The following is a 21,517-nucleotide window of genomic DNA, read 5'->3' as shown; positions in this document are numbered from 1 at the left end:
TAGTTCTATGCTTTACTTTCTTAGAAACCACAAACTGCTTTCCACAGTGGCCACACCATTTTTTATTCTCCTCAGCAATTCACGAAGGTTCTAATTTCTCCACATTCTCACCGACACTTGTTATTTTTCATTAAAAAACAAATTATAGCCATCCTAGTTGGCACAGGTGTGAAGTGAGGTGTGCATTTTTCTAAGGACTTAATGATGAGTGTTTTTTCATGTGCTTATTAGTCACTTGTATATCTTCTTTGGAGAAGTGTGTATTCAGATCTGTTGCACATTTTTAAAGTAGGTTGTCTTTTAATTGTTGAGTTGTAAGCGTTCTTTATCTTTCTGGATAGAAGTCACTTGCAAAATGTATAAAACAATGTATGATTTGCAAATATTTTTTCCCATTTTGTGTTTTTTTTAATAATTTTATTTATTTTATAATTTTATTTATTTATTTATTTTATTGGCTGTGTTGGGTCTTCGTTGCTGCACACGGGCTTTCTCTAGTTGCGGCAAGCGGGGGCTACTCTTCGTTGTGGTGCACAGGCTTCTCATTGCGGTGGCCTCTCTTGTTGCAGAGCACAGGCTCTAGGTGCATGGGCTTCAGTAGTTGTGGCACATGGGCTCAATAGTTGTGGCACATGGGCTCAATAGTTGTGGATCATAGGCTCTAGAGCACAGGCTCAATAGTTGTGAGCGCACAGGCTTAGTTGCTCCACGGCATGTGGTATCTTCCTGGGGCAGGGATTGAACCCGTGTCCCCTGCATTGGCAGGTGGACTCTTACCCACTGCGCCACCTAGGAAGTCCCCATTTTGTGTTTTTTTTCCACTTTCTTGATGGTGTCCTTGAAGCACAAAAGTTTTTAATTTTGATGAAGTCCAAGTTATTTAGTTTTTCTTTTGTTGCTTGTGCTTTTGGTATCATATTTAAGAAACCATTGCTTAATCCAAGATCATTAAAATTTATTCTCATGTTTTATTTTTAAAAATTTATAGTTTTAGCTCTTATTTTAAGTCTCCAATTCATTTTGAGTTAATTCTTATATATGACATGAGGTTGGCGTGAAACATTTTAAAAACCATTTTTATAAAACAAGTTTTTCATTACATTTAAATGGTATACATCCTCCCTTTGTTTTAGCTCATTTTCCTTCAGTAGAGAGTTCTTTATTCATTCATGTATTCAACTAATATTTATTGAGCAACTGCTTTGTGTCAGGCTCCAGTATAGAAGGATGCAAAGGGGAATAAGCAGTAGTCTCTATTTCCAGTGAACCCACAGACAAGGCAACCAGTAATTACTGGATGCTATGACAATAGGAGGGGCACTTAATTTATCTTGAGAAGGTCCAGGGAATGTTTCTCTGGAGAAATAATGACCGACTTGAGCATTGAAGAATGAGGTCAAGTTTGTCAGGTGGGAGAGAGATGGCGTTCCAGGTAGAGTGAAAGCACATGTAAAGAAAGTCATGGAGCCCATGAGGAACTGTGGTGCCTGTGTAGACATGAACGTGAGGCTGCTATTATGTGAAATATCATATTAGGGGTCTGTATTACAATTCTGGCAGCAAAGAAAAAAAAAGGTGAGTAGACCTTGTTGCAGGAGGCCTTTGCTATTATACAGATGAGCAGTTGTGAGAGGTGCAACTAAATCAGAGGCAATGAAAATGAAGCAAGAAGTGGCTTCAAGGCATATTTCAGAATATTGAATTGATGAGAGTTGATGATGGATGAGATTTGGCTAGTGAAAGGGAAAAGAGGCCTAGAATTATAGCTTTGGGGAACCGGGGGTGGGGGGGCAGGGGTGCAGTTAATTCCCTGAAATGATGAATTTAGTTAGGACCTACATATGGTTTGTAAACATCTACCACATTTTGGGACTTCCCTAGTGGTTCAGTGGTTATGAATCTGCCTTCCAATGCAGGGGATGTGGGTTCGATCCCTGGTTGGGGAACTAAGATCCCATATGCTGCTGGGCAACTAAGCCTGTGCACCACAACTATTAAGCATATGAGCCAGAACTACAGAGCCAACATGCCACACCTATAGAGCCTGTGTGCCACAACTAGAGAGAAGCTTGCGCACTGCAATGAAAGATCCTGCATGCTGCAACGAATATCCTGTGTGCCACAACTAAGACCTGATGCAGCCAAAAATAAATAAGTAAATAAATAAATATTAAAAACAACAACAAAAATCTACCACATTTTAAGTAAACTTGGGCCAGGTCCAAAGCTTTCAAAAGGCTTCAAAGAAGCTTGTGTTCTGCTCTTCCTACAAAGCCCAGCTCAGTTTCTTCCATGTGAGCTCCTGAATAAGGAGTTTCTCATACCATTGCTAACACGTTACTGGATCAGGCTCGTGTTCCTTTCCCTTCCTCCCTCCCTCCATCCCTCTTCCCCAAATTCCCTTCCTTTTCCAGTACTCTTCTGCAAATTGGTGTTGAACTAGCCCATTGCAGGCCGGGAAAGGAAAGAACCCAGGACTTCCCAGCACTGCGTTTTCGCTCCCTGGGCTGTGGTTCCTCTGTATGTTGGAGAGCTCACCAGACCCCAGCGGATACAAAGGAATTTGCTTTCCTGCTGGTTCCCTTGCTAAGAGCACTGCATGGAACAAGCAGATGCCTCACGAGGAGGAAAAGCTGTTGTTGGACTAGGAAATGTGGGTAATTGGCATGCTTCCTTCCTCTGCCAGCGCTGCCCTGAAAACAAGCCTTCAAGAGCGCGGCTTTTCCGCACTGCAGCTGTGGCTCCCAGCACGCAGAGTCTGTTCTTGGGGAATTAGAAACACATTGATGGGAGCTGTAAAAGCTGACGGCTAAAAACAGTCCAATTGCATATGCCATTCGACAGTTCACTCGGTGTGGGGCCATCAGGGTGTTGAGCGAGCCGGCTTTTTGCTGCTGCTTTCGCTTTGCTGTGACCCCATTTTTCAATGGCAAGATAACGGGCACCTGTGCTTCATCCTCAGGCCCTGAGAAACCTAGTGGGGCCGGGGAGTCAGTGCATGTCCGTCTCCTTTGCGAGGATGCAAGCCATTGGAGGCCAGGGCAGTGGCATTTAATTTTGTACTTCCCATAGCACCTAGCAGTGTTCTTCCAGGAGAAAAGGTAGTTCACGTCATTCCCCCAAGTGCCTTCTGGGAAGGCAGCAGCGTGGCTACATCCTTGACCCTGTCTTTCCTGGCTCATCCTCAGGTGAGCTCACCGGGCTTGGAGCAGGCCTTTGGGGTCTCTAGAGAGAGCGGACGTAGGACTGCCTTCTCCTTGGTATCTGGGGAGGGCTGAGGGACCAGCGGATGAGGGGAGAGCCTGCATCGCCTTGGGGCCTGGGACAAACACTGACATTTTACAATTGCCCAGCAGGCTGAAGTTGGAGAATGCCTGCCTACAGGACTCTCACCTGGAGATCCTGATGATGCTGGAGGGAACACCCCCTCCACGAGCCTCAGGCAGCTGGTACTGAATGGCTGGCTTGCTCACCGAAGGCCCACCTTCAACCCTTAACTGGTTTGCTTGTGTGCCAGAATCCACAACGGCCTGACTTGTCTGCTTGCGTGGCTGGGGTTGGGGCATGGGACACAAAATCATGAACAGGCCGAGGAAGAGCCACGGCGACTGGATACAAAAGCCAAGGTGACCCTCTCCAAAGCAAAGCTCTTTCCACAGACAAGGTAAGAAAGAACTTGAACCCAAAAGAATCATGACAATTCTTAAGGAAATGAAATTAGAGCTTTAAAAAGGCTTTCTGGAACTAAAGAACTCTGGTGTTTGAGGACATTCAATAGATGCATTTTGAGCTCTTAAGACTGTTTTAAAAACCTTATGCTGAGTGCTACGAGAAATGCAAGGATGGCCGAGATTGTCCCTTTGCTGAGGGGAGTTTACAATCTATTAAAGAAAAAGAGTTACTTGTAACTAGACGTGGTGCAAAGGAGGGTGACATAAGAGCTTATATAAGGTTGGAATAAAGTGTTTTTGCACATAGAAGGAGCCATTAGTTCTAAATGGCAGATGAGAGAAGCTTCTCGGAGGGAGTGCTTTTCAGCTGCGGGCGCGGAGGGTAGGGGCTGGAAGGGTCTCAGCTCGGGGGAAGGGCAGGCAGTTTGGTGAATACCGAGCTCTGCAAGCGGAGCACTGAGGCTGCAGGGGGTCGTGGAGATGAGGCTGGAAGGTGGCAAGGAGTCAGGTCAGAGGGTCTTGGGTGCCATGTTAAGAAATCTGAGGGCCGTGGTGGTGGATGAACAAAGCAAGACGATGGCCATCCCTGAGCAGCTCCACAGGGGTAGAGCCTGGATGAGGGCTCAGGTGCACTCAGGGTTCAAGGTCTGTTTTCTCCCTCTCAGCTGGTGGCCCTTCTGTCCTGGCGTTGCTGATGTAAAAAGAGAAATGTGCTGAGGACCAGGAATAATATATAAAAAGCGTTTGGTACCTCATGGCCTCCCGGTGTAGGTCCGCTGCCTGGAAAAACAGCCCAGGGAGAGGCTTGGGTATGATAGAGTCAGGTCATGGCGTATTTGAGGCTGAAAGTAGCTTGTCTGAGCTGCCTGAGCCAGTCAGAGTCCCAGTCCACATTCGAGCCCAGAGCCCCCGTTCCACCCCTTGAACAGCACCGCTCCGTGGAGAGAAAGGCCAGCGCAGAGGGGCTGTGTAGCTGGTGTGTGTTGCGGTCCTCAGGGAGTTTACCAGCTGGCCTCTTCAACACCGGATGTTGGCCTTCGAAGCAGAAGCTGCCTCAGGGCTGTGGTGCTAGTGAAATCAGAGGAGGCGCAGTTCCTGAGGGAGGCCGTGGCGATGGGAGGCTTTCTGGAGGGAGCCGACCTCCTCGTGGAATTGGCTGAAGAGAGGGAATTTCAGGGTGGTGGGTGCTCTGAGGTGCTGCCTGGAACCCTGTTCAGGAATGAGGGACTTACTCCCTCAGCTGTGGGACGTGCTGCAGGAAGATGGCCTTCAGCTGTCCCCCTCTGGGGATCCCTCAGCTGAAGAAAAGTGCCTAACTCACTCACTCAAGGTCCCATCTCCTTCCAGGGGAAATCCGTGCTCCGTGACTGGCCAAGGCCGGGTGATACATCTCTTCCCCACCTTGGGACAACTCAGAAGATTAGCTCAGTCCTCAAGCTTCCCGTGGGGTCTTCTGAGGTCCTCCTCGGGGCTGCATCACAGCTCAACATCTCCCTCTCCAGCTCCTCCTTCCCTCGTCCTTCCACTGGTGCTGACCCAAGAGTATCCCTAACAGGCATCTGCCTGCTCATCCTTGTGTCTGCTGGTTTCTTGGAGAACCCCATCTGTGACATCCAGGTTCATATGATGACTCGTAGCTTTGGGCTGCAGCTGGGCCTGCCTGATTCAGACCATGCCCTGGGTGCTGTGTGGTGAGAGGGCAGAGATCAATGTAGAAGGTTGATGAGAACTAAGGGCCCACCAGTGTGTGCTCTTATAGGATCTGGGGTCTGTCCCTGTCCCCCACCTTCTAACTGCCCCCTTAAAATTCTTGTCTGGGATGGACACATTCCTTAGTGCCTGGTGGGACAGAGCTGAGTGTGTGTGGTGGCGGGGCAGTGGCTGGTCGGGGGTGCTCAGGGGGTCCGGGGAGTGTTGAGCAGGGAGATACCATCTTCTAAATGCCTTTGCAGCTGCTCTATTGCACGGAGAGGGTAGCAGAGTGTGGAGAGGATAGTTAGGAGGGACTGGCTGAGAATGAGGCCCCTTGTAAAGTGGGAAGGGGAATTCGAGCCTGGGAAGGATATCTAAGAGGCCTCAGTCTTTCTCACCTGTGCCCACTTTTGATGGATGTGAAAATACCTTGCTCGAAAGGATCACTAATATGCAGAACAGAGAGCCCAACATCTGCAAATCTCCAACCAGGAGAGTTCCACTGGGACTGATTTTCTGCACTTTGGATGATAAAAGAAGCTTTATGCCTACAAAATTCTAATTTGTAAAACTGAGACTCCGCACTGGAAGTGCTGTCAGTATTGAGCACAGGAGCCTGAGGTTGTGTCGATGTGAACCTAGAACATCTGATTGGCTGGGGCTGTGGGTGCCCCATTAGTGCTGAGCAGCTCCTGGAACTCGGGGGTCCCAGTAACCCTCTTGCATACCAGTGACAGGAGGGCACATGGCTGATAAAATCTCCCTGGGCTGCCTGTCTTGCCTGTGGCTGTACACACACACACACACACACACACACACACACACACACACGAGTTTTCAGTGAGTTTTCTGAGGTGCTCTCTGCCCCTTCTCTGGCCAAATTCTCACGGCCAAGTGTTGGCCTGCTGGAAGGTCAAGACCCAGCAGGAGGTTGGCTCCCACTTGGGGGTATACCTGCCTCTGATGATTCTTCTTCAGACAGAGAACTTTGTATTGGAAAGGGTCTGGCCTGGTCCTATGAACGCACAGGGGCTTGTTTCCCTGTTTCTTCTAGTTTTTAGGGCAGTGAAGGAGCTGGTGTACATTCTTTCAAAAGAAGGTCACAGGCTCAGAGCTAAGTTTGAGAAAGCTTTGACTTGCTGCTGGCAAGTCCTAGCAGCAGTGATGGACAGGGCAGACTAGGGGCAGAGAGCTTTGGATGCTCTTGTGGTCCATCCGACCAACCAGTGGCCATGAGGAGCTGAGTTGGAAGGGTGGCAATGAGACACTGGGAAAGAGAGGATCATTTGTTTTTTTTTTTTTTTTTGGCACACGGGCTTAGTCGCTCCGCGGCATGTGGGATCTTCCTGGAGCTGGGATCGAACCCGTGACCTCTGCGTTGGCAGGCGGATTCTTAACCACTGCACCACCTAGGAAGCCCCAGAGAGGATCATTTGAGACGCACCAGAGGCAGAGTGTGTGGGAGGTAACGATGGCTCCAACTGAGAGAAGTCCGGTTTCAGCCCTGAGGGAATGGTGGCTGATAAAGCTGTGAAAAGAAACTAGGAAGTCAGTTCTCACAAACCCTATGAGACAGGTTTCAAAAATAGATCTGGTTTCAAATTCTAGCTCTGTTACTACTAGTCATGTGGGAGCCATTGCATAGACAAGTCACCTCTTTGGAGTCTGATTTGTTGTTGTTTTTAAATTTGTAAAATCTGAGATGACAAAGACCACTTCATAGAGTTTTTTTATCTTTTAAAAATAATTTCATTGAGCTATAATTGACATACAATAAACTGCATATATTTAAAGTGTACAATTTGATACTTTTTTGTCATCTATTTTATACATATTAATGTATATATGGCAATCCCAATCTCCCAAGTCATCCCACCCCCCCATCCCCCCCACCCCTGCTTGCCCCCCTTGGTGTCCATATGTTTGTTCTCTACATCTGTGTCTATTTCTGCCTTGCAAACTGGTTGGTCTGTACCATTTTTCTAGATTCCGCATATATGTGTTAATATACAATATTTGTTTTTCTCTTTCTGACTTCACTCTGTATGACAGTCTCTAGGTCCATCTATGTCTCTACCTTCATAAAATTTTTTATTGCAAAGAATCAACTGAGTGAGTAAATATCACGAAGCATTTACAATAGGCCAGCACACATCACACTCCTATGGTAGTGACTGGATAGAGTCTGATTAGAACAGTTTATGAGGTTGTTGCAGGGAGACGGTCCTGCAAAGGAGAGAGAGAGGACAGTTCCAGCTGAGCTGCTCGGGGAAGGGCGGACCCATGGAGGACCCGAGAATTTACACGGGTGTTTTGTCAGGGCTTTGATATTTAAGAAGTGTGACTTTCCGAAGCGCAGAATGAATTGATTTAGAAAACAACCTCTTATTTTCCAGAGTAGGTGCAAATAGCAAGCATGAATACTACTGATACTCTCTTCCATACTTACATAAGGTTGAAGTTATTTTCTCTTATTACCTTTATAAGAACAGCTGAGATTTTTATGTAGCTATTTATTGAGGTATCATTGATTATAACATTAGTTTCAGGTGTACTGTGTCATGATCTGATATGTGTACGTATTTTGAAATGATCACAATATGTCTAACATTCATCACCATTAATAGTTACATTTTTTTCTTCTGAAAACATTTAATATTTACTTTTTGCAACTTTCAATTGTACTATAAGACAGTATTCTTAATTATAGTCACCATGCTGTACATAACATTCCCCATAAGTTATCTACTCTACAACTAGAGTTTATAACCCTCTTCATTCATTTTGCCTACACTTACCCCCTCCCCCTCGCCCCCGGCAACCACCAATCTGGCCTGTTTCTATGAGGTTTTTGTTTCTGTCTTTAAGATTCCACATATGAATGAGAGCATATGGTATTTGTCTTTGTCTGACTTGTTTCACTGAACATAATGCCCTCAGGGTCCATCCATGTGGTTGCAAATAGTGAGATTTCATTCTTTTTTTATGGCTGAATAATATTCTACTCTATGCATATGTATATAGATACCATGTCTCTTTATACGTTCATCTGTTGGTGGACACTTAGTTTATTGCCATGTCTTGGCTCTGGTAAACAATGCTGCACTTAATATAGGGATGCATATATCTTTTTGAATTAGTGTTTTTGTTTTCTTTGAATAAATACCCAGAAGTGGAATTGGTTGTTGTATTTTTTAATTTTTTGAGGAACCTCTATACTTTTTTTCCATAGTGGCACCAATTTACATTCTCCACAATACTGCACAAGAGTTCCCTTTTCTCTGCATTCTTGTCGACACTTGTTACTTATCTTTTTGGTAATAGCCATTCTAACAAGTGTGAAGTGATATCTCATTGTGGTTTTGATTTGCTTTTCCCTGGTGATTAGTGATATAGAGCATCTTTTCATATACCTGTTGACCATGTGTATGCCATCTTTGGAAAAATGTTCAGATCCTCTGCCCATTTTTTAATCAGATTTTTTTTTGCTATTGTGTTGTATTGATATCTTTATATATTTTGCATGTTAGCCCCTATCAGATATATGATTTGCAAATATTTTTTCTTATCCAGTAGGTTGCCTTTCACTTTGTTGATGGTTTCTTTTGCTGTGCAGAAGCTTTTTATTTATTTTATTTTATTTTATTTTATTTCACTTTATTTTATTTATTTTTTTAATTGGAGTAGAGTCGTTTTACAATGTTGTGTTAGTTTCTACTATACAGTGAAGTGGAGTTCCCTGTGCTATACAGCAGGTTTTTATTCGGTATCTATCTTATACATATTAGTGTATATATGTCAATCTCAATCTCCCAATTCACTTCTCCCCCATACGTTTGTTCTCTACATCTGTGTTTCTGTTTCTGCCTTGCAAATTGGTTCATCTGTACCATTTTTCTAGATTCCACATATATGTGTTAATATACAATATTTGTTTCTCTCATTTTGGCTTACTTCACTCTGTATGACAGTCTCTAGGTCCATCCACATCTCTACAAATGACCCAATTTTGTTCCTTTTTATGGCTGAGTAATATTCCATTGTATATATGTACCACATCATCTTTATCCATTCATCTGTCAATGGACATTTAGGTTGCTGTGCAGAAGCTTTTTAATTTTATGGAGTCCCACTTGTTTATTTTTGCTTTTGTTGCCTTTGCTTTTGGTGCCAAATTCAAAAGACCATTGCCAAGACTAATGTCAAGGAGCTTATCAACTATATTTTCTCCCAGGAGTTTTATGGTTTCAGGTCTTACATTCAAGTCTTTAATCCATTTTAAGTTAATTTTTGTGGATGGTGTAAGATAGTGGTCCATTTTCAGGCATTTGTATGTGGCTGTCTAGTTTTCCAAACATCATTTATTGGAGAAACTGCTCTTTCCTTGTATATTCTCGGCTTCTTTGTCTCATATTAATTGACCGTATAAACGTGGGTTTATTTCTGGGCTCTCTATTCTGTTGCATTTATCTATATTGCTGTTTTTGTGCCATAAAATGCTATTTTGATACCTATAGCTTTATAATATACTTTGAAATCAAGGGCCGTGATGCCTACAGCTTTGTTTTTCTTTCTCAACTTTGCTTTGGCTATCTGGGGTTTTTGTGGTTCCATACAAATTTGGGGATTGTTTATTTCTGTGAAAAAGGTCATAGGAATTTTGGTAGAGATTGCACTGAACCTGTAGATCACTTGGGTACTATGGACATTTTAACGTTAATTCTTCCAATCCATAAACAGAATATCTTTCCATTTATTTGCATCTTCTTCAATTTCTTTCATCAGTGTCTTAGAGTTTTCAGTGCACAGTTCTTTCACGTCCTTGCTTAAATTTATTCCTAGGATATTTTATTCTTTTCATGTAATTGTAAATGAGATTGTTTTCTTAATTTCTCTTTCTGAGAGTGTAGAAATGCAACAGATTTTTGTATATTGATTTTTGTATCCTGCAACTTTACTGAATTAATTTATTCTGACAGTATTTTTTGGTGGAGTCTTAAGGGTTTTCTATATATAAATATCATCTGCAGACAGTTTTATTTTACTTATTTCTTACCAATTTGGATGCCTTTTATTCCTTCTTCTTGCCTAATTGCTACGGCTGGGACTTCCAGTATTATGTTGATTAAAAGTGGCAATAAATGGGCATTCTTGTCTTGTTCCTGATTTTAGAGGAAAGGCTTTCATCTTTTCACCATTGAGTATGATGTTAGCTGTGGGCTTCTCATATATAGCCTTGTATTGTATTATGGTGAGGTAGGTTCTCACTATACCCACTTTGCTGAGAGTTTTAACAAAATGAATGTTGAATTTTGTCATAAGCTTTTTCTGTATCCATTGAGATGATCATATGGTTTTTATCCTTTATTTTGTTAATGTGGTGTGTCACACTGATTGATTTGCAGATGTTGAATCATCCTTGAATCCCTGAAATAAGTCCCACTTGCTCATAGTGTATGGTCCTTTAAAAGTATCATTGAATTCTGTTTGTTAATATTTTGCTGAGGATTTTTGTGTCTATGTTCATCAGAGATATTAGCCCACAATTTTCTTTTCTTCTGGTGTCCTTCCTGGTTTTTGGTATCAGGGTAATCCTGGCCTCTTAAAATGAATTTGGAAGTGTTCCCTCCTATCCTATTTTTTGGAAGAGTTTGAGAAGGATTGGTATTAATCCTTCTTTGAATGTTTGACAGAATGCCCCTGTGAAGTTATGTGATCCTGGGCTTTTGTTTGTTGAGAAGTTATTCATTACTGATTCAATCTTGCTACTAATAATCAGTCTATTCAAATTTTCTAATTCTACATGATTCAGTCTTCGTACATTGTATGTTTCTAGGAATTTATCCATTTCTTCTAGGGTGTCAAATTTGTTGGCGTGTAATTTTCATAGTTGGCATATAAATTTCTTCTCTTATGATCTTTTGTATTTCTATGGTATCAGTGGTTTCCTCCTTCATTTTTAATTTTGAGTCCTCTTTCTTGGTGAGTCTAGCGAAAGCTTTGTCAACTTTATCTTTTCATATATGTAAGGTTGAAATTATTTTTTGTTGCCATTTTAATAGTAGCTGAGATTTTTAAATGGGGATTAAATAATAATGAAAATTTATTGTTTACTTAACAAGGAAAGTTTAACAATGTTATTAAGGATCCAAGCTCTTTCCAACTTTCCGCTCCCCTATTCTTGCTGAGTTTTTGTTTTTATGCTTGTTCCTTCATGATTGCAATATGATTGCCATAACAAAAAGCATCATATCTACCTACACCCAAGACAGAACAAAAGGGCATGTTGCAGCACCACTGAGTTCTCTGCCATGTATCTTTTTCTATTAGGAAAGCAAAAAGTTTTCCAGAAGATTCAGCAGAGTTTCAGAATTAAATCACATGGTCACCTCCAAGGCCAAGAGGAGCAAAATTGCCTGATCATCATTCCCTACCCTAGGGGGAGATTTTTAAGCAGCTGAGGTTTTGGAATAAGATTTTTGGCAACTTAGAATTCTGGTTTATCCAGTGATTTATTATTTAACAGTAGATCAGTAGATATGTTCATGGATAAGTAGGTAGTCTCTCTGTTTTCTAGGGGATGAGAGAAATGAAAGATCATTTTGGAAGAGATGTTTTTGCCTTTTTGGTATCCTAGGGCCTGCAGAAGCTTTGATTCCCTTTCTTTCCATTCCTTTTTTGCTCTTTTTAAATTTCAATAAGTAAATACTAGAGCTCTCTATATAATAACTAAAAATGACTGATGGACTTTAAGATTAGACTGTGTTGTTGCTTTTTAAATTTATCTGTGAGCGCAGCAGTGAGCTCAATTGCACAGGAGGCTGAAACAACAGGAAGGAGGACAAAGAAGCCAATTCCACCTCATGCAGGAAGGGGCTTGTGCGCTGGTGATTAGCAGCTGCCTCCTTACTGCCCTTGGGCCTGATGGCAAAGCCTAGGCTCCTCCTTGTAAAGGAAAACTTCCTTTTTTATTTATTTAAAAAATCTTTTACATCTTTATTGCAGTATAATTGCTTTACAATGTTGTTTTAGTTTCTGCTGTACAACAAAGTGAATCAGCTATATGGATGCATATATCCCCATATCCCCTCCTTCTTGAGCCTCCCTCCCACCCTGCCTGTCCCAGGTGGTCCCAAAGCACTGAGCTGAGCTCCCTGTGTTATGCAGCAGCTTCCCACTAGCTATCTATTTTACATTTGGTCGTGTATATATATATCAAAGCTACTCTCTCACTAGGTCCCAGCCTCCCCTACCCCCAGTGTGTCCTCAGGTCTGTTCTCTATGTCTGTGTCTTTATTCTTGCCCTGCCACTAGGTTCATCAGTACTATTTTTCTAGATTATATATATATATGCATTAGCATACAGTATTTGTTTTTCTCTTTCTGACTTACTTCACTCTGTATGACAGACTCTAGGTTCATCCACTTCACTACAAATAACTCAATTTCATTCCTTTTTATGGCTATTATTCCATTATATATATGTGCCATTATATATCCATTCATTTGTCGATGGACATTTAGGTTGCTTCCATGTCCTGGCTATTGTAAATAGTGCTGCAATGAACATTGTGGTACATGTATCTTTTTGAATTATGGTAAGAAAAACTTTCTTGATCCTTCATGAAAGATAGCTTAAGCATTCACAGATATTTACAGCAGTTTAGTCATCAAATTCAGTGTTATAAAATGAATTTAAAAATTGTACATTTGATGTGATATTCAAGGACCTCAGACTTGGAGATAGAACAAGTTATTATAGTAATTTCAAATACCTCTGTATTAAGAAAAACCCCAAATTAGTGAAATTAATGACAAAATAGTTATTTTTTTTGAAGAAGGCAAATTTTAAATATCTCAAATAAAATATCTTCTGAATAAAATCCTTCCAAAGATGAATAGTGGCTATGGATGTACAATGATGTAAATGTACTTAATGCCACTAAATTGTATACTTAAAATGGTTAAAGTGGTAAACTTATGTATATTTTGCCACAATAAAAAAAATATGAATGTAGTCTTGATGAGGGACCTGCTCTAATGAATAGGTAGAACACTTTGTAAAGAGAAGAGCAAATAATTGCATATCAGCAGATGGTTTCTCTTTACCCTCAGTACATACTTTGATTGCGAAGTGTTCTCTTGGACCCTGGACCTGTATGCCCAATGGCGTTCGTTCTCTCCACTTGGCGCATCTCACCAACCCCTCTGGTCTCCAATCGAATTCAGTGTCTTCGGTTCCCCTGTGCACAGGTGCTCCCCCTCCCACTCTCCCCGTCTTAGTTAAGGGCTCTAAGAAGCACCCAGTTGCTCCAGCTTGAAACCTGGGTGTCATTCCTGAATCCAACTTTGCCCTCACTCTTCACATCCAATGAAACACCACGTCGGGTCAATTCTGTCTCCTCAGTGTTGCTCTAATCTGTCTAGTTCTCTTCACCCCCACGGTTGCCACTCTAAGGTAAATAAGGAATCGGGAACTCTCCTCTCCAAATGAGCTCCTAGCATCCATTCGGCCGTCCACATATCTTAATGTCTGCAAAACATTCAAGGTGTTAAGAAACACTTTAAAAAATCGTTTTGTTGTGGTAAGACCACTTAACATAAGGTCTGCCCTCTTAACAGATTTTAAGTGTAAAATAGAATACTGTTATCTACAGATACAGTGTGGTACAGCAGATCTCTAGAACATCTTGCTTTACTGAAACTTCCTATCTGTTGATTAGAAATCGCTTTCTTAATATAGATGATCTGTTGGCTTTTTTTTGGCTATATCATCAAATTGCTTAGCAAATTTTCCAAAGCCACTCAGCCGTAATTTTTGCCAAATGGAAATGAGTGATATCTAAACTTTTAAAATTATCGAAAACTTCTTACTCTTCCACAAACTATGTCACACACACCCCCATTTAGCATAGTAATATTAACACTGTAAGACAAAAAAAATTGGGGGGTCGTATCTTCAGGGCAAGTTGTGGAGGATGGCTATCGTACACTAGTCTGTGAGTTGCCCAAGTGGGCGAGGTTATTTTCAGTTTTATTAATTCACTCATCAGTCTTATTGGACATACGTTTGTACCTGGCTCTGTTGGGGCAGAGACATGGGACAAATTCCCCACCTATGAGGAACGCACAGCCTAGTAGTGGAGACAGATTTGAAAACCAGATGATTTATGCAATGAAGTGCTAAGAATCAAACAAGGTGGTCTGGAGTCATTGAGAGGGACATTCCATGGAGCCCGGGAACACTTCCCAGAGCTGGAAAGCAGAGAAAATCTGGATTTGATATCCAGCGCTGCCTTCAAATCAAGCCCTTTTTCCATCTCAGCTAAGAATGTAATCAATGTGGCCGGCACTGGATTTTAAAAATCTCATCTTAATTTGCATTTCCCTGGCTATCAGTCAGGTTGAGCATCTTTTTATGTTTATTGACTGTGTATTTTTCTCTTCTGTGTATTATCTACTTTTGCCATTTGTGGAAAATCTTAATGTTGAATATAAACTCTGAGGCAGATAGGGGACTCGTCTGATGCTGATTGTAGGATTGATTTCCTAAGTCCTACACACATCTCCTGACAAAAATAAGGATCAGGATGTTTTCCTAACCTCTCCCCACCGCCCCCCTGCTTCCTGCCAATATCTGCCTTCTTTCTGATAATTGAGCTTCCTCTTCTAGCCTGGTGGTCGCTGAGGAAGGTCAGCTGGACATGATTGGAATCTGTGCAGACACGGTTGTCATCTTTAACTGCATAGTTTTTTTCTTCTGTCAAAACTAGGAGAGAAAGTCTACACAGATGGACAGAGGGAGTTATGTGTAGGCTTGCAAATGTGATTGCTGTCTGATAAAACGGAAGTTTTTGAGCGTGCACATCTTAGAGAATGAGGTCCAATTTCATGTCTGGTTTGAGAGAAATATCTATAGGTAAACTACTACATGGATCTGAGAATCACTCTCATTCATGTCATAGAAAATGCCTGAGATGTCAATGTTTCATCCCAACTAACCCTGAGGACTCAACCTTCATGTTGTCTTGCCTGATGGCAGCCAGAAGGACTCTCCAGCTGTGCCCTGTGTTCTAACCTCTTGGTGGCCAGAGGACAGAGCTGCTGAGATGAAGGGGAAGGGATATCCAGGACTTGGAGTCAGAGGCACCCGGGTGGGAGTTTTGGCTCTGCTCTTCATCAGCTGTGTTTTGTTAAACGATTCTCTCCACCCCTCTGGGCCTTGGTTTTATCATATGCAAAATGGGGAGAGTGCTTTGTCGTTTGCCTTTTTTAGGATCAAATAACATGATTGCTATACACAGGTTAGGTATGCATGTAATCTTTTTCACTCTTCTTTCTTCTCTTTGCCACACCACACACACAGCCAAGCCAAGCGCCTTGGCTGTAGTTGGTGCTTGATACAAGTGTACTGCTTGATTACATTACAACAGTGCTTCTCAAAGTGTGGTCCCCTGGCCAGCAGTATCAGCATCCCTTGGGAATATGTTGGACATGCAAAACCCCCGACCTCCTCAATCAGAAAATGTTGTGGGGCTCAGCGGTGTTTGACTTCCAGGTGATTCTAATGCTTGTTCAAGTTGAAAGAACCACCGAATGTGTCCTTCCTGTTGTGGTCAATGTCAGATGAGATTTGGTGAGAGGGAAAAAAAGTGTGTGTTTTAATGATATAAAAGCTATTTAAAGTCCCAGAAGGTGACTTTCACCTAACGTCAGGTTTTCCTTAAAATAGTGAATAAAAGTGTTTCAAGCAGAACTGTTTCCTGTTACCCTCTGGAGGAAAGCAACCACGTTTAGCTTAATGCAGGGTTGGAGATAAGTTATCTGGATGTGGCTATCCACTGAACTGGAGCAGATAACTTCTTACCCTCTTTTCTGTTCTTTTTCTATGAATATTAATGACAGAACTTATAAACTAATGGATGCTACACTAACGACTGAGCTCTGGGAGATCTGACATGATGCTATTTTGCCATGCTATTATTTCTGATTAAATATATTTTCATTTAAAGGCACAGCCATTTGCTGATGTTCACAACCACAGTGATTAAAGATAATAGGGAGGCATGAACACACTTCTGGGTATCAGTGAAAATCCTGATGCTCTACACGCATCAGGACGCCTGCTCCTACAGCCAAGAGCATCATCATTGGGGCAAACCTTTGTCAAGCTTGTTTCTCATACACCTAAATTGTCTCTTTTATTATACAGTTTTTGTTATTAATAGATATTAATGAGTAGTTGTACCTAGTGTATATGAGTGTTCTGTATTATTAAATGTTCCTAAGCTTCTATGAGAGATGCATCAGTACTCACCACTGTATCTTCTGATGATCCTTACAAGCTTTGATTTTTAATTTTTTTAAAATTTAATTTTCTATTTATTTTTGGCTTCGTTAGGTCTTTGTTGCTGCGCGTGGGCTTTCTCTAGCTGTGGAGAGTGGGGGCTGTTCTTTGTTGTGGTGCGTGGACTTCTCATTGCGATGGCTTCTCTTGTTGCAGAGCATGGTCTTTAGGGCGTACAAGCTTCAGCAGTTGTGGCATGCAGGCTCGGCAGTTGTGGCTCACAGGCTCTAGAGCACAGGCTGAGTAGTTGTGGTGCACAGGCTTAGTTGCTGCGCGGCATGTGGGATCTTCCCCGACAGGGACTGAACCTGTGTGCCCTGCGTTGGCAGGTGGATTCTTAACCACTGCGCCACCAGGGAAGTCCCCAAGCTTTGATTTTTGTCTGCCCTTTGCTTTCGAAAACAAACTCATTTAATTGTTTAAAGTACAACTGATTCTCTATGCAAATACATTCCTTAGGGCAGGACCTGATATTTAATAGCCAAAGAATTTCATTTCAGTGAATTTAAACAAACATCAATTAAGTAATCATTAAGAATAAAGAATACAATTTAGGTGATACAAACAAACTTTATTTTACACTTGATGAAGTAGATAGTTTTCTTTTGGAGAATTGCAAAATGAGGCAGAAGGTAGGAAGCTTTTATTGGATAAAGAGTAAAGAACAAGGAAAAGAGAAGCAGAAAATACCTAGTTGGCTGGCGCCACAGTCAACCTTGTTTGGGGTGAGAAGGTCCAGGCTGGCTTGTCATTTGGGGGTTGATTGGCTGACTGTATACATTGTGTTTCTGGTCAAGCAGAGCATGTGCAGAGATCAGAAAGTTATCTACGTTTTGGTTTGCTGAACTGGAACCCCTGGCAAGAAAGAGTCCATCTTGGGCCTAGAAGTTAATTGATGAAGGAGTAACTAAACATTGCCAAGCAAGGTGAAAGTATTATGTGCGACAGTACCTGCTATAGCGTCTACCAGGTGCCAGGAAGCTGACTGAAGTTATTTGAGTCTTACAAAAACACTACGAGGCAGATATTATCGTCTTGGTGTTTTACAGACACCAAAGCTATCCTCAGAGGGTCCCAAAATGGACATGAGATGTTTGGTGCTGGCATATCCAATGAACATGGGGACAACTCGAAAGGAATTGTGTGGCTGGTTTCATAAAATGGCATCTGAGAAAGTGGCGTGCCTGACTGAGGCCTTCTTATGCTTCTCTATTTGAATTACTATCCTCAGTTAAGTTGCCCTGTGTGTCATACTGCACTGGTGCGTTGTGTGTGTCTACGCTTGCCCCTGGTGTGGGGAGCCTGACAAGGCAGCCCTGCTACAACCAGGTGAGGTGGAGAGCTGGCGCTACCCAGGGCACAGGGCACTGGGCAGTGTACTGAACACACAGGCAGCACAAAAACTCCCGGGAGCTTGAGGCCGGGCAGCAAATAGGTTTTGAGTGCTTCCTTTATAATTGACTTAGGTAGTCTTTGGAAGTCAACACAAATACAGGTAAATAAATTGGTTGAGTGAACCAATGAAAACTTAAAAATATAGTCTGCTAGGATCTTTCCCGGTTAGTAATACCCTTTTGTGAAGGAAAAATGGAAAGATAATTCTATGCACAAATATTCTAATAGAAGAAAGCCAAATTGCAAAGTAAGGAAATACTGGGAAATATTCTTAGTGTACACTGAGAAATAAAAAAGAATCATGAATGCCTCACATTATTTGTATCCTGACAAAACCAACTGGATGTAGTGAACACCAGACTTTTCATTAAAAGCACGTATATATTTCATTCTTTAGTGCTTTCTTTAATCATCTTTTAATTTTTTAAATAAGTTTATTTATTGGCTGTGTTGTCTTCATTTCTGTACATGGGCTTTCTCTAGTTGCAGAGAGCAGGAGCTACTCTTCATTGCGGTGCACGGGCTCCTCATTGAGGTATCTTCTCTTGTTGCAGAGCATGGGCTCTAGGCACGTGGGCTTCAGTAGCTGTAGCGTGTGGGCTCAATAGTTGTGGCTAATAGGCTCTAGAGCACAGACTCAATAGTTGCGGCACATGGGCTTAGTTGCTCTGCATGTGGGGTGCTCCTAGATCAGGGATCAAACCCATGTCCCCTGCCTTGGCAGGAGGATTCTTAACCACTGCGCCACCTAGAAAGTCCACTTTAGTGCTTTCTTGTGTTGAGATTATTTCCCAAATTCTTGCTTGGTTTCAGTGGATGGATGAGTTATAAAAAGGTTTCTAACCTCTCCTAACTTTTATTTGGCCCAATTATCTGATGTAAAACTGCTTTTCAAATGCCACATCTGGTTTTTGGGTGATGAGGTCCACCACCTGTTAGCTCCACAACAATGCTATATTTGAACATCTCCTTGGCCTTTATCACCTTCAGAAGCAGCTACCTGATCTCTAGGTATTTGCTCTAGTGGTTAGAAGTGATTGTGAAAACATGCCTAGAACATGAGAAAATTAGATGGTGTTTGACTTCGTCTTACCTCTGCTTCTACTTTTACTGCACTAGAGTCGTCATCCTTAACTATCAGATTCTCTTCTTTCAAATATGTGCTGTAAGTGGCAGGGATGTGATAATACAGTCCTAAAGCCCTCCACTGCTTTCCCTTAAGCAAATATCATGAGTTCCACGGAATGTTCAGTATTGTTCTTGATATTTCACGAATGAGTTTGCTTGGGGCAAGGATGGGGACACAGAAAGACTTGTACATCAGGACTGCAGTCATCTTCCACTGAGTTTATCTCTGCCTCCACATCTCTCCAAAATTCTTTTCAAAGATGGATAATACTATTCACCACAGTAAGTGAAGAGCTTTACCAATCACTAGCTGACCAACCCCCAGGCCCTCACTTTTTGCGTTAATTCTACAAATAGTTTACCCTAAATCAGACTTGAGATTCAAGAGAATACCAAGGCAATGTTATGGAACACCGAGATCAAGTATCAGAAGAACATCGTGATATGTATCTAAATCTTTTAGGCCTTCTATGTGCAATTTCTGGGCTAATCCTAGAGATCAGGTTCAAACACAACCCACACCAAGTTCATATATAATGTGCCTCTTACTCCAAAATACCAAGTGGGATAGCATTTACAGCTAAACTTTATTATTAATATTGTTGAGTACTTTTTAAGGTTCAAAAATAAATATGTAAATACCTTACTAAAAGTTATGAAATTTTAAAATACACTTAACATTTAGCATTTTTAAGTACATTATTCAGAACTTTTGATAGGCTCTGCTATCGTTACATCAACTGAGTAGCATTCAGGAACTTATGGAAATGGGCTCATTCAACCCACACTGTTACCTTGAATTTCATCATATTTTCTGCCTTTTCATGGCTGGTAAGTATGACAGTGTGGAATGATACTAGGCAATGTATGAAATGAAAAAGCACAACATTTAGAGTCATACCTGGGACTCTGATACGAATATTTATAACTTTTTGGCTACATGACCTTGGGCAAGTCATTTACTTGCAGGAAATCTTTCATAGGGACCTTGTAAGACTCTAATGAGATGAGAAAGTTCTTTGGGAGGCAAATGTCTCGTATTCTACTATACTAAAAACTGCATCTTAGTGTGGAGAAGGAGCTCCGGTAAGTGTGGCCTTTGATTTTCACAGTGAGAGAGACTCAATGATGATCACTGAAGAAAAAGCATCACATGACTTACGGCATAATTAACCTTTATAAAGAGGCCTTTTGTGGGATCGTACTAGATTTTTTTTAACATGGTAGACACACTTACAGGAATTAAATTTTTTTTCCTAGTTCCCCCAATTGGTAAAGTCTAACACACAAAGCAGTTCCTATGCACCAGGTACTGTACTAAGCACTTAACATAAATAAACTCACTTCCTCCTCAGAGCTGCCCTGTGATGGGTTACAGGGCTATGGCTATACTCATTTTACAGATGAGGAAACCAGGGGACATAGATTAGAGAAGAGCCCACCATCAATCATGACCACAGCCAAAATTTCATCCATGGTCACTGCATTCATCACTATTCACTGCACGCTATATATTCTGGTATCTTCTCCTACACCCGTATATCAGACCCCTATAGAGGCCACGAAAGAATTCTAAGTACCTTCTGGTACACGGAGGGTAAGAAGGAAATGTTGGATATAGGTGATGAATTCACACACATGGGATAATCGCACACGGCCTGATGAATTGTTACGCTGTCCCGGCAGAATATGTGACATCCACAGCTGCCTGTGAAGCTGGAGAGAGGCGCCTACGAGGCTTTCCGAAGAGCGGGGGAGGGCTGCACAGTATAAGCCTGGGGCGCTGCTCACCGCGTCTCCTGAAACAGTCATTGCATGCAAAGGGCATGCAGAATAGTTTCCAGATTTCCCAACCACATGGTCTTCACCCTGGCTTTGGCTTCAGCCACTAAAACGTGTGGTCTGGACACGCATTGGGAGCCAATAATCTTTCTAGCACCCTGTGCTTCTTCTGCCTGCTCCAAAGTCGTCTGTTCTATGTTCTGTGCTTTAGGATTTGCTGGGTGATGAGTCCTTTGAGTTGATAAATCTGTTATTACCCAGAGGCGGTAACTCTATGCATTATTTACTCGGGGGTCTTCAATACATTAGCGCTCAACAGGAGTGACTGATTTGGGACTAATAAGCACCCTGGTGGCTCTGTGGGAAGCTCTTCTAGAGAAGGTCCTTTTATTGTACCTCATAGGCTACTTGCCGATGTGTTGAGCCAGCACCAAGGATGGCTTCAAAGGCTGGAAGTCCTAGTGGCGGCAAGTTTATTCAACTGCACTTTGTACCTAAGCAG

The sequence above is a fragment of the Hippopotamus amphibius genome, chromosome 5, assembly GCF_030028045.1.
Source record: "Hippopotamus amphibius kiboko isolate mHipAmp2 chromosome 5, mHipAmp2.hap2, whole genome shotgun sequence".
Classification (NCBI taxonomy): Eukaryota; Metazoa; Chordata; class Mammalia; order Artiodactyla; family Hippopotamidae; genus Hippopotamus; species Hippopotamus amphibius.
Note: the sequence above shows the minus strand (reverse complement) of the source record.